The sequence below is a fragment of the Xyrauchen texanus genome, chromosome 13 (assembly GCF_025860055.1).
Source record: "Xyrauchen texanus isolate HMW12.3.18 chromosome 13, RBS_HiC_50CHRs, whole genome shotgun sequence".
NCBI lineage: Eukaryota > Metazoa > Chordata > Actinopteri > Cypriniformes > Catostomidae > Xyrauchen > Xyrauchen texanus.
The window spans coordinates 24,598,638-24,612,365 of NC_068288.1; the positions used below are offsets into that span (position 1 = coordinate 24,598,638).

Consider the following 13,728-nt stretch of genomic DNA (forward strand, 5'->3'; position numbering starts at 1 on the left):
ACAGTGAGGAAAATAAGTATTTGAACACCCTGCTATTTTGCAAGTTCTCCCACTTGGAAATCATGGAGGGGTCTGAAATTGTCATCGTAGGTGCATGTCCACTGTGAGAGACATAATCTAAAAAAAAAATCCAGAAATCACAATATATGATTTTTTTAACTATTTATTTGTATGATACAGCTGCAAATAAGTATTTGAACACCTGTCTATCAGCTAGAATTCTGACCCTCAAAGACCTGTTAGTCTGCCTTTAAAATGTCCACCTCCACTCCATTTATTATCCTAAATTAGATGCACCTGTTTGAGGTCGTTAGCTGCATAAAGACACCTGTCCACCCCATACAATCAGTAAGAATCCAACTACTAACATGGCCAAGACCAAAGAGCTGTCCAAAGACACTAGAGACAAAATTGTACACCTCCACAAGGCTGGAAAGGGCTACGGGGAAATTGCCAAGCAGCTTGGTGAAAAAAGGTCCACTGTTGGAGCAATCATTAGAAAATGGAAGAAGCTAAACATGACTGTCAATCTCCCTCGGACTGGGGCTCCATGCAAGATCTCACCTCGTGGGGTCTCAGTGATCCTAAGAAAGGTGAGAAATCAGCCCAGAACTACACGGGAGGAGCTGGTCAATGACCTGAAAAGAGCTGGGACCACCGTTTCCAAGGTTACTGTTGGTAATACACTAAGACGTCATGGTTTGAAATCATGCATGGCACGGAAGGTTCCCCTGCTTAAACCAGCACATGTCAAGGCCCGTCTTAAGTTTGCCAATGACCATTTGGATGATCCAGAGGAGTCATGGGAGAAAGTCATGTGGTCAGATGAGACCAAAATAGAACTTTTTGGTCATAATTCCACTAACCGTGTTTGGAGGAAGAAGAATGATGAGTACCATCCCAAGAACACCATCCCTACTGTGAAGCATGGGGGTGGTAGCATCATGCTTTGGGGGTGTTTTTCTGCACATGGGACAGGGCTGACTGCACTGTATTAAGGAGAGGATGACCGGGGCCATGTATTGCGAGATTTTGGGGAACAACATCCTTCCCTCAGTTAGAGCATTGAAGATGGGTCGAGGCTGGGTCTTCCAACATGACAATGACCCGAAGCACACAGCCAGGATAACCAAGGAGTGGCTCTGTAAGAAGCATATCAAGGTCCTGGCGTGGCCTAGCCAGTCTCCAGACCTAAACCCAATAGAGAATCTTTGGAGGGCTCAAACTCCGTGTTTCTCAGTGACAGCCCAGAAACCTTACTGATCTAGAGAAGATCTGTGTGGAGGAGTGGGCCAAAATCCCTCCTGCAGTGTGTGCAAACTTGGTGAAAAACTACAGGAAACGTTTGACCTCTGTAATTGCAAACAAAGGCTACTGTACCAAATATTAACATTGATTTTCTCAGGTGTTCAAATACTTATTTGCAGCTGTATCATACAAATAAATAGTTAAAAAATCATACATTGTGATTTCTGGATTTTTTTTTTTAGATTATGTCTCTCACAGTGGACATGCACCTACGATGACAATTTCAGACCCCTCCATGATTTCGAAGTGGGAGAACTTGCAAAATAGCAGGGTGTTCAAATACTTATTTTCCTCACTGTATAGGGTCTCTTTATTTTTACATTTATTCTACATGAATAAATATTATTTGTTTTACAATGGTGGCCAAAAGTTTGGAAATATTTACAGATTTTGCTTTTATGGAAAGAAATTTGTACTTTTATTCACCAAAGTGGCATTCAACTGATCACAATGTATAGTCGGGCATTTAATAATGTGAAAAATTACTATTTTTGAAAATAATTACAGAACCTCTTAAAGTATTCAAGCTGTCAGTTTGTCCAGATACTCAGGTGGCATTTCACCCCACACTTCCTGTAGCACTTGCCATAGATGCTGTCTTGTTGTGCACTTCTTGCAGTCTAGCTGATCCCACAAATTCTCAATGGGGTTAAGATCCATAACACTCTTTCTTTTCTTCATTTCTTTGTCCACTCTAACCTTTTCTTTTTGTTTTTCTTTTTCAAAAGTGGCTTTTTCTTTGCAATTCTTCCCATAAGGCCTGCACCCCTGAGTCTTCTCTTTACTGTTGTACATGAAACTGGTGTTGAGCGGGTAGAATTCAATGAAGCTGTCAGCTGAGGACACATGAGGCATCTATTTCTCAAACTAGAGACTCTGATGTGCTTATCCTCTTGTTTAACTGTACATCTGACATTCCACATCTCTTTCTGTCCTTGTCAGTGCCAGTTTTCCTTTGTCTTTGAAGACTGTAGTGTACACCTTTGTATGAAGTCCTCCTCAAAATTATTGACAGAGTTTCTAGAGAAAGCGTTTTTTATTTGCCATTTTTGACATGATATTGACCCTAAGACATGCCATTCTATTGCATACTGTGGCAACTCAAAAACAAAGACAATGTTTAGCTTAATTTAACAAACCAAATAGCTTTCAGCTGTGTTTGATTATAATGGCAAGTGCTTTTCTAGTACCGAATTAGCAATTTAGCATGATTACTCAAGGATAAGGTGTTGGAGTGATGACTGCTGGAAATGGGGCCTGTCTAGATTTGATAAATTACTTTTTTCAAATTGTGATGGTGCTGTTTTTTACATCAGTAATGTCCTGACCATACTTTGTGATCAGTTGAATGCCACTTTGGTGAATTAAAGTACCAATTTCCTTCCGAAACAGCAAAATCTGTACATTATTCCAAACTTTTCAAAATGTAAAATTCCACCAATATACATATTATTTTCCATACTCCACCTGCATGTTTTTTTTTTCTTCTTGCCCTTAAATTTGGAGTTATTGAAAAGTGTCATTAGCAGCCATAAAATAAGAGAGCCAACTTTCCACATCATACAAAAGATTCAATGACATAAAGAACATAAATACTACAACACTTCTGCAGGCATTATTGTGCTGACAAAATTACCCCAAAATAATTTCCAGTTGTGTGCAATAAACAGTTGAATAAATTGTTGAACAATTGGCATCACATTTGTGTTCTCAAATCTGGGAAATTGTTTGGAAGAAGCAGAGAAATATAAAATAGCCTTTTCAAGACCTCTAGAGAACAGACTTCAAATATTTATACAAAATGTAGTAAAATTTGTCATATTATGTGTTGTATAGGATATTACAACAGGAGAAAAGGAATGTATTTATGAGACAACTAGAGGAGGCCAACCGGATCACCACCTATCTACACACTCAGTTGAAGAGGTATATCTCACACACACACACACACACACACACACACACACTGCTTGCACACTTAAAAGCTTATAACAATGTCAATAGGCTACCGAATTTTAATCATACAACTAAAAAAATCTGTAATCCTTATTCATCACACTCCTTTAGTTTAACCCTTAAATGCATGGAAATTTCACCAAACACTCTTACATATTTGGATCTTTAGAGACCTGGCACGTATATCTATCACAAACGGATCTACAAAATGCCTAGATAGTGTAAAATGTTCAGAATATTTTCAAGAGAATTCGAAAATAATAAAATATATATTCTGTATATTGTCAACACTGTCAAATGATCTACTGTACATTTAAGAGAATGCAACAAAACAGGACAAATCTAGAACAGGATTAATTACTTACCAACTGAAATGTCATGAGACACAACTGGCAGTCAAATACATATTGAGCTACACACAAAGAAGACACGCATAAGCTACACAAGTATTTTCTCAGGTACTTATTCTAAAGAATCTAAATAGATGCACAACTAACATAATTTAAGTAGTACACCCAAATGACAAGTCATACCATACTGTTCATGGGTTATACTTATGTACTTATTTGCTATAGTTTACTTTTATGTTGTTTCTTCATCAAATAGCAATGGCAAATGTAAATAAAGTCAATCACTGAAACAACAGCACCACCTTGAGTAAAAAATAGTGTTTACTGTATATTTTGTCTGTGTACACTCATATGGGATACTGATAATTCACCATCGTTGCACAGATAATCAATGTGATATGGAACTAATTTGTATGAATATAATACTAATTTCTTGGATATCTGTATCTGTACATGATGTTTACATTAAATGAAATGGTATCCTGTGATTGTAAACTTATATAGAAAGGAAATAATCATAAAAATGTAATTTATTGTGGTGCAAAAAAAAAAAACACTTATGCGTTGCTAGTGCTTCTAATGGCCTTATACATTTTTGGCACTTAACCCATTATAATTTACTTTAAATTTTTGAATTATTTTTGTGTTACACTATTCTTAAGAGAAAGATTGAAGAATATTAAAGAGGTGTGGGCATAACTCCAAAAAATGGATTAGGTACAGGGTGTGGTATGAAGTTAGATAAAGATAAATATTCAAATTAAAACAAGAAACTTGCATGTAGGCTACAGATATTTCTACCATAATTAAACATTGTTTCAAGTTTTTAAGTAATTATTAAAGTAAATAGTCTGTAATGACAAAGAAATAAATTAAGAGCAGCGTGTATTTTTCTCTGTCTTGCCAGTACTGTTGTTTGAGTGATTTTTACATAATACCATATATTATTTGTACAAATGCCAAAAATTGTGTAGTTGAATAAATTATTACATTTTTTACATGTTAAAAAGGCTGACGTTTAAACAGTAAGGATAAAGAGTAAATTGTAAGGATAATAAAGAGCATTTGAAACAGTCAGCCCATCAATATGTCCTTTAGTACAGAATTGAGTAAGTACTTTGTGCTACCAGTGCTGTATAATGCCTGGTATTGTTGCATTTTATTTTAGTATCCACTTACCAATACTGACACAGAAGTACTGCTACTTTTGACATCTATAATATATACATTTTTGCCATATACTCAGAAGTCAAAACATTTTCGCTCCCACAAGATGATCTTGTAAATATTGGATGCACAACCACATCGTCCCAAACGGAAACTTCTGAACCATCTTCTCTCTTCATCTTTCTCTTTGTGCAGCCTATCAGCCAGTAATCTGACTGTTTCAGTCCAGCAGTAGCCGTGGCTCTTTAGCCTCCAGTCGTGGCTCTTTAGCTTCCAGCCGTGGTTCTCTCAGTTCTGTCAGCTTTACCGACATCTATGGCCTGCCCCAGTATGAGCGTCCAGAGGGCAGCTCTGATGTTCCGGACCCTTCTTTCCGATACCTTCTCCCATTGGAGACCCACAGCAGGGATGGTTCAGCCTTCGGCCCAAAACGCTCCCACGACACACCGCAGTCTCTCACATCTCTTTCCTCTCGGTCCTCGCTGTCCTCTCTTTCACCGCCCAGCTCCCCATGGACACCCCCTACCACTCCGCCCCCCAGATTGCCTTCTGGCCCAGATGACTGAGGAGTACATGGAGGTGGCTGGCAGGGGTTGTTGATGGAAGGGCTGCGGTGTCAGACCCAAGCCCAGCAGCAATCGAGATCTTCCTGGGGAAGGGAAATGGGAGGCCCAGCCACTGCATACCTCCTTGAAGGAAAGACCCATCGAGATGGAGGGCTCCAGGGCACACACAGCTCCACAGGTGATGAATGTCTCATGGAGATTGCAATGGGAATTGTAACTTTCCATTGCAAAAGTACTTATCGTATTGTGTTGTATTGTGTTTGTAAATGTGACTTAAAAATAGGAGTGACTCTGCGCTGTAAGAGTGTGAGTAGGACCAGCAGAAGGGCAAGACGCAGTGTCTGCTGGAGTCAATGAAGATGTTTTGGCAACAGACAGTGGGGTGTTTGAAACTTGGAGCAGAAGGTTAGAAAAGATTCTCCTCTAAAGATCTATACCCAAACACAAACAAAAGGCCTGTTTCTTATCACAGTGAGCTGCCTCTCTTTAAATGAATAATTCACCCAAAAATGAAAATTCTTTCATCATTTACTCACCCTCATGCCATACCAGATTTGTATGACTTACTTTCTTCGACTGAAAACAAAAATAAAATTTTTTAAGAATATATCAGCTCTGTAGGTCCATACAATGCAAGTGAATGGTGATTAAAACTTTAAAGCTCCTGAAAGCACAAAGGCAGCATAAAGTTAATCCTTAAGACTCCAGTGGTTAAATTCATGTCTTCAGAAGTGATATAATAGGTGTGGGTGAGAAAAAGATCAACATTTAAGTCCCTTTTTTTTTACCATAAATCTCCACTTTCACTTTAATTTCAACATTTTTCTTTAGATTTTTTGGCAATTCGCATGCTTCATGTATATCACCAACTACTGGTTGGGGTTGGGAAAAGATGGAGATTTATAGTAAAAAAAAAAAAAGGGACATCAATTTTAATCTGTTTCTCACCCACACCTATCACATCACTTCAGAAGACATGGACTTAACCACTGAAGTCAGATGGATTACTTTTATGTGATATTTGGAGCTTAAAAGTTTTGGCCTCCATACCCTTGCATTGTGTGGACCTACAGAGCTGAATTATTCTTTTAAAAATCTTAATTTGTGTTCTGCTGAAGAAAGAAAGTCATACACATCTGGGATGGCAAATGGAGTAAATTATGAGAGAATTTTCACTTTTGGGTGAATAAATTCTTTAAGGCAACATAGGTACGCTCCTGATGCGAAAGCTGTTCCAAAACTTAATTATGCTGCCTCTTAAAATACCTAATTTTTGCCAAATGCAAAAGCAGCATCGTATGTATCGTATTATAAATATACTTATAATTTAATCAGTATGGAAAAGTGTCAATAAAAATAGTATTGATTAAAAAAACGGACTATTTTACCCAAAATGTGTGTGTGTGCAAGCTTGTTTTGATTATATGGGGGGGTAACTCTCCCATCCCCCATCAGTGCTGAAATTGTCTTGAGTATTTAAATTAAGTCATTGTCCATGGAAGTTTGCCTCCTTTCTTTCTAAATTACGCTTATTATAAATTGCACTTCATTCAACAGAAATGCCTGCCGCAATTTACATTGTGCTGTTACCGTCAGATGAAAGCAGATAGTAACATTTATTTGATTTAAGAGATGTTTGTGTACATTTTCTATCGATAATATCAGCAGTAATTCATCAAATAAAGACCAAATGATGGAGAAGAGTGTGATAACCTGGCATATATTCAGATGCACAGTGTTTTCAAGTGCACTTTCGACAGGTTCAAAAGATGATTTAGGATCACCGTACTAGAGTGATGCTGTTCAGACCTGCCAAAGTATGTAAGATGATGGTGGTCTGCTGCATCCTCCACTAGATTGCACTCCGAATCATACCGGAATTGTGTGTGCAAATTATGTTCATTTTGTGGCCGCATTTGCATGATGCCTGATCTCCATAATTCCTTTAGTGAGATAGGCAAGTACAGTACGTGCAAATAAACAGCGCTTTTACTGGGCACAATTCAGTCTTTGTGAATTTCCCCCCCTATATCTTTTGATTACTGAATATTGGATGTGTTATAAAGATTGTGTTGTTTATATCTTCTGTCAGTTAAATCCTGGTCCACTCTCTGCAGATTTTCTGTTGTGAGGCCACAATTACTAAAAGTCTGTTATCTTGCTGCAGATGTTGTAAATATTTATAAATGTCTCTTTTCAGTAGGACAGAGGAATCGGAGGAAGTCACTTTTGCTCAAGACGTCACAGCCTTAGAGCCAGTTCAGATTCAGCTTGGTCTTCTGTAAGTGCCACACTCACCATCCTGATTATGATTTATATGTTAACAATATTCATTCATTCATTCATTCATGCATTCATTCATTTTTCAGATACTGATTCAAATGGTGTGTTTTTGCTGCTGCATGTTCTTCAGATGAGAAATTTAAACAAGCCCATTGTGAGAGATGGATGCAAAGTGTAATTATTCCAATCATCACATTCATAAACATACTCATCCTCCTCTATAAGAGTGATGTGCCCCTACGGAAATGGCCGTAGCTTTATTTAATTGTCTTTATTGTCTCAGATTTGTGAAGGTTAATGTTCTCCTGGGGACCCTAGTCGGCCCTGCACCTACTACTGCTGTAAGGCCCAGGAGCCTCAATCCCTGCTCAGCTTTAATGAGGGCTTCCGGATCCCCTGAGTGCTGGAGGCCCTGGGGCCCATGCCTTACAGCTAAACCTCTGTTTCGTGGGGCCCCTTGGTCAAGAGGAGCTTCTGGTAAGACACTTGAGCATATCATATACTTTGTATCTTTGTCAGCGGTGTTGCCCGATTTTTCAAGAGAAACAAGCAATTTGGGCTGGAAAAACTAGGCCAGAATAAGGACCCTAAAAACATTTTTTACTCCAGTGACTGTTGCTCAGGATAGGTGGTAAATTATCAACACAATCCAGCAAAATGAAAAAGCACAACATTTACTATATGAAGAAAGAAATCATGAGCCAACAAAATTTCAAACCATTTTTTCAATCTATTAATTGATGAAATGCATAATATAATATATTATATAAAAGATCCCTGAATGGATGCCAGGGTGGTTTTGTTGTGCTTATTTTTTAACCCAAGAAAAAAAAAAAAAGGCATGATAATTGCCAGTTGCTATGTAGCCCAACAGCAAAGTACACCTCTCTGACCCCTGCCTGCATCAAACAATTCATTTTTAATTCTAAGACTCTTAATCTATCTATATATATATATATATTTAATAATTATCTTTAAAGCTTTAAATGCTGCCTGACAGTCATATTGGAAAAATGTATTCACTTAATCTATTTATTGAATACATGATTTGTATTATACATACCATAGATAAGTGGTATTGGCATATGCTCATGCTGTAAAGCCAGAAGAGAGTGGGTAATCTAAGCAAACAGTAAGGCCTAAATAAAATAAATGATATGGATCATTAACAAGTCTATCAGTCAAACTCCAATAGTATCATATCAGATAATGATCCAGTGCTGGTTTGGAAACAATGGAGTAAAAACTTTTTACCTCCTATTTTTTCTTGCTTCATATTGTCATTGTGGGTTGCCTTGCCCTTGTGACACTGTGACTCACTGATCCGGTTTATGGTGTGAAGCGCGAATATGCACATATGCACGAGATCACGTGTCAGGTTGGACCTGGTTTGGATTCATTCACTAGCCATATGATTGACATGACTGATGTTGAGTGTGGGAATTACATTTTTACTACTAGTTGAAATGCTAATTCTTGATATCAGGAATGGAATTACTACTAGTGAAAGTGCACATTTTTATATCATTTGCTCTATTAAAATTTTTAATTCTTGACATCAAATATCCATTCCTGATATAAAAAAAAAATTTAATCTAGTGAAAATGTGAAAGTATTTCTGATATCTGGAAATGGATACTCTGATATCAATAAATTAGAGAGTAATTAAGGATATCTAAAAAGGATTTTTTTACTAGTAAAATCTCATTACAGATATCAGAAATTAGCATGTTCATTTGTGAAAACAAAATTACTTGGATCATAAATGAGCATTTTCACATGTTGTAATGGATTTTTGAAATCAAAAATGGACTTTTGCACTAGTAACCATGTAACTATTGATATTAAAAAAAATATATATATATATATATATATATATATATATATATATTTTTTTTTTTAGGAGTTCTTTGCAAATATGTCAGTTAGGAGTTCTTTGCAAATATGTCAAATTGGAATTTCAACTAGTAAGTAACTAATTGAAGATATCTATAATTTAGTTTCGAATAGGAGTGGATGACCGATCATTGTGAAATTCTACTTGTGAAAATGCAGTTATAGTTCAAATTTAATTTTAGTTATCAAGAATGAGTGATGTAATTTTTTTTTATCAAGAATTAACATTTTTACTTGTGCAAATGTAGTTACTGGTTTATAAAAAAAATCACTATTAGTAATTACATTCCTGATATAAAGTATTAGCAATTTTAACTAGTGAAAATGTAATTGTTTATAACAAAAATGTATATCCTGCGAATGATCAGCTTGCTGTAGACAGCTGCTATTAGTGGTGGGGCATACTTTATTGTACTAAGTGCAAGATCAAAGTCACTTATAATAAGCAGAATTGGCAACAAAGTTTGTGAGGTTAGGACAAAATCACATACAAGTCCAAAAGTCTTAGACCACACAAAAATTCAAAAGTTTTAGGATTTAAAAAATGTTGAAACAAAGAAATGTTATGACGTAAAACGAAGAAGAAATTGTGAGAGATTCTGTACTATTTCTAGGTCTTTTATCAAATCTGCCACTAAGCACATTTCTGACATTTGCCATGTTAACTACTTTGTATGGAATGAAATATGTGCCATTGGGACTTGAACTTGAATTTAAGGACTTGAATTTGAACATTAACTTGAATTACATCTAACTTGAAATTCAAATGTGTGTGGAATGAATTCAGATTCAGTTTTTTAATACACTGATTAAGGTTTTATATTCAGATTCAGGTAATTTTGACATGACATCTGGGGTACTCGGAGCAATCAAACTCCTCCTTGACCAATAACAACGTAGCTCACAGTTCACCGTTGAAAGAGGAAGTTACTTGTTCTGCCCTGATGCAAACCCCAGAGGTAATTAGTGTGATTTGTAAACAAGCTGTTTGATGCATTAGATAAATGTTATCAGATCAATATTTGCCACAGGCTCCAAAAGGCAGTTAGCTAATGTTTGCGGTTTCGCTAGCCAATATGTAATGCCAGTGTAATGTCATGTTTGCTAGATAGTCTACTCTAATTTAATTTTTCAAGTGCAGTTGTTCAAATCATAGCAACTGCAAAGTTAACATTAGCATAAGTCTGGATTGGAAGGTTGGCCAGCAAAGATTTATTTATCCCCTGGGTGTTTGTGGTTACAACACTGGTGACAAACGTTGATCTGATAAAAAAGTTGAGTTCATTTAACAGCTTGTTTACCAATCTCACTAAGTATGACTGGAGTTTGCATCAGGGCAGAACAAGTAACTTATGCTAGAGAGAGGTGGTGGCTATTTCACAGTTGACCCTTCCTCTTCTAAATGTGATCTGTGAGCTACGTTGTGATTGGTCAAGGAGTTTGATTACATACAGGCTCGATTGCTCTTCCTGAGTACCCCGGATGTCTTTGTCAAATTTACCCAAATCTGAATATAAAACCTGAATCAGTGTATTAAAAAATGTAATCTGAACTTAACAATCTGAATTCATGCTATTCAAGTTCAAAACTGCAAATTGAAGTTCAAGTAAACATGTTCAAATTCAAGTCCTCAAGTTCAAGTTTTTAAGGTTTATTGTGATAAAATCACGTGCTAATATTTTTGGTGTAAATTGATAGCCGATTTTACCACTTTGTTGCTATAAATACAGTTCAGTGAAATCGTATTTGTCCCTTCCTGATTTCTTATATTTTTCATACTAAATTATTTTAGATCTTCAAAAGAGATATAACATAAAACACAGGCAACTTGAGTAACACAAAATACATTTTTCAAATATATATATATATATATATATATATATATATATTTTAGTATATTTTTTATTTTTATTATTGAAGCAAAAAAGTTATCCAACACCTACACTGATCAGTCACAACATTAAAACCACCTGCCTAATATCGTGTATCGTGCCTCGTGCCACCAAAACAGCTCTGACCCATCGAGGCATTGACTCTGAAGTTGTCCTGTGGTATCTGGCACAAAGAAGTTTGCAGCATAACATTGCCCAGATCATCACATTGCCTCTGCCGGCATGCCTTCTTGCCATAGTGCATCCTCCCATCTCTTTCCCAGGTAAATGACGTACACGCACCCGGCCGTCCACATGATCTAAAAGAAAACTTGATTCAGCAGACCAGGCCACCTTCTTCCATTGCTCCATACACAGCCCCATATGAAGCAAACTGTAATGACACCTTTCTGTCATGGCCAGCATTACGTTTTTCAGCAATTTATGCTACAGTAGCTCTTCTGTTGGATCGGACCAGATGGGATAGCCTTCGCTCCTCATGCACATCAATGAACCACTGCATACCGGGAACACCCTACAAGACCTGCCGTTTTGGAGATGGTCTGACCCAGTCGTCTAGCCATCACAATTTGTCCCTTGTCAAAGTTGTTCAGTTCCTTACGCTTGCCCATTTTTCCTGCTTCCAACACATGACATTCAAGAAAGGACTGTTCAATTGCTTAATAATATATCCCACCCCTTGACAGGTGCCATTGTAACAAGATATTACATTTTGTTCACTTAACCTGTCAGTCAAACTTAATAGCTGGTTGTGCCACCTTTAGCAGCAACAACTGCAATCAAAAGCTTCAGATAACTGGAGATTAGTCTTTCACAATGCTGTGGTGGAATTTCTGGCCCACTCTTCTTTGCAGAACTGCTTGAGTTCAGCCACATTGGAGGGTTTTTGAGAATGATCTGCCCGTTTAAGGTCCTGCCTCAGCATCTCAATTGGGTTCAAGTCAGGACTTTGACTAGGCCACTCCAAAACTTTAATTGAGCTTCTTTTGAGCCATTCAGAGGTGGACATACTCCTATGCTTTTGATCACTGTCTTGCTGCATAATCCAGTTGCGCATTAGCTTCAACTCACAGACTGATGAGCAGAATTCATTTTTCCCTCAATTATTGGAAGTCACCCTGGCCCTGAAGCAGCAAAGCATCTCCACACAATCACACTACCACCACCATGCTTGACCGTAGGTATGGTGTTCTTTTTGTGGAATTTCTTAGTTTGATTTATGCCAGATATAACGGGACCCCCCGTCTTCCGAACAGTTCAACTTTCGACTCATCAGTCTATAGATCATTCTCCCAGGTTTGAGGACCATCAAGGTGTGTTTTGGAAAAATTCAGACAATCATTATAGTTCTTCTGGATTAACTGTGATTTTCGCCTCACCTCTCTTCCATGGAAGGCATTTTTGGCCAGTGTTTCTTATACTGAAGTCATGAACAGTGACATTTATTGATGCAAGAGAGGCCTGCAGTTCCTTGGATGTTGTCCTTGGCTTTTTTGTGACTTCCTGGATGAGTCGTCGCTGTGTTCTTGGAGGAATTTTGGAAAGTCGGCCACTCCTTAGAAGGTTCACTACAGTGTTCACTACTTTTCACCATTTGGAGATAATGGCTCTCACTCTGGTTCTTTAGAGTCCCAGAGCCTTTGAAATAGCTTCCCAGACTGATGTATTTTAATCATCTTTTTCTCATAATTTCTGGAATTTCTTTCGACCTGGGCATAATGTGCTACTGAGTGAGACCTTTAAGCCAACTTCATGTTGCTGAAAAAGTTCTATTTAGGTGTTGATTTGATTGAACAGGACTGGCAGTAATCAGGCCTGGCTGTGTCTAGTCCAGCTGAAACCCATTATGAATGCAGTTTCATAGATTTGGGGTTACACAGGCCCAGTTGGTATTGGACAATTTGCTTCAATAAATACAATTTTCATTTAAAAACTGTATTTTGTATTTACTCAGATTGCCTTTTGTTTTATGTTATGTTTGAATTTAAGATATACACAAAAACATTAGAAATCAGTATTGGTGTAAATACTTTTCATAGCACTGTAATGTCAACAAACCCTAAAACCTTAATGACGATTTAAACAACTTTACAGAATAAAGTTTTAACAGAATGATTAATGTAAGTGCTTTAATACAGTTATAAGCTTCACATTTCTGCCTTTTTAAACCCTCCAAAAATTGTCCACATTCACTTTCATTGTAAGAGCCTCTCTGTAACTTTTTTTTCTTTTTTTGTTTAAGAAAAGGAGGGACGAGTTGAAACACATTTTGTGGTAATCAACTTTTTGCCACAAATGCTGTCGATTGAC

General features: G+C 37.1%; 1 pseudogene; it reads left to right on the forward strand.

The window, feature by feature from the left end:
• LOC127654227 (protein WWC3-like) overlaps nt 1-13,728 on the forward strand; it is a 105,570-nt pseudogene that overhangs the window by 80,503 nt on the left and 11,339 nt on the right.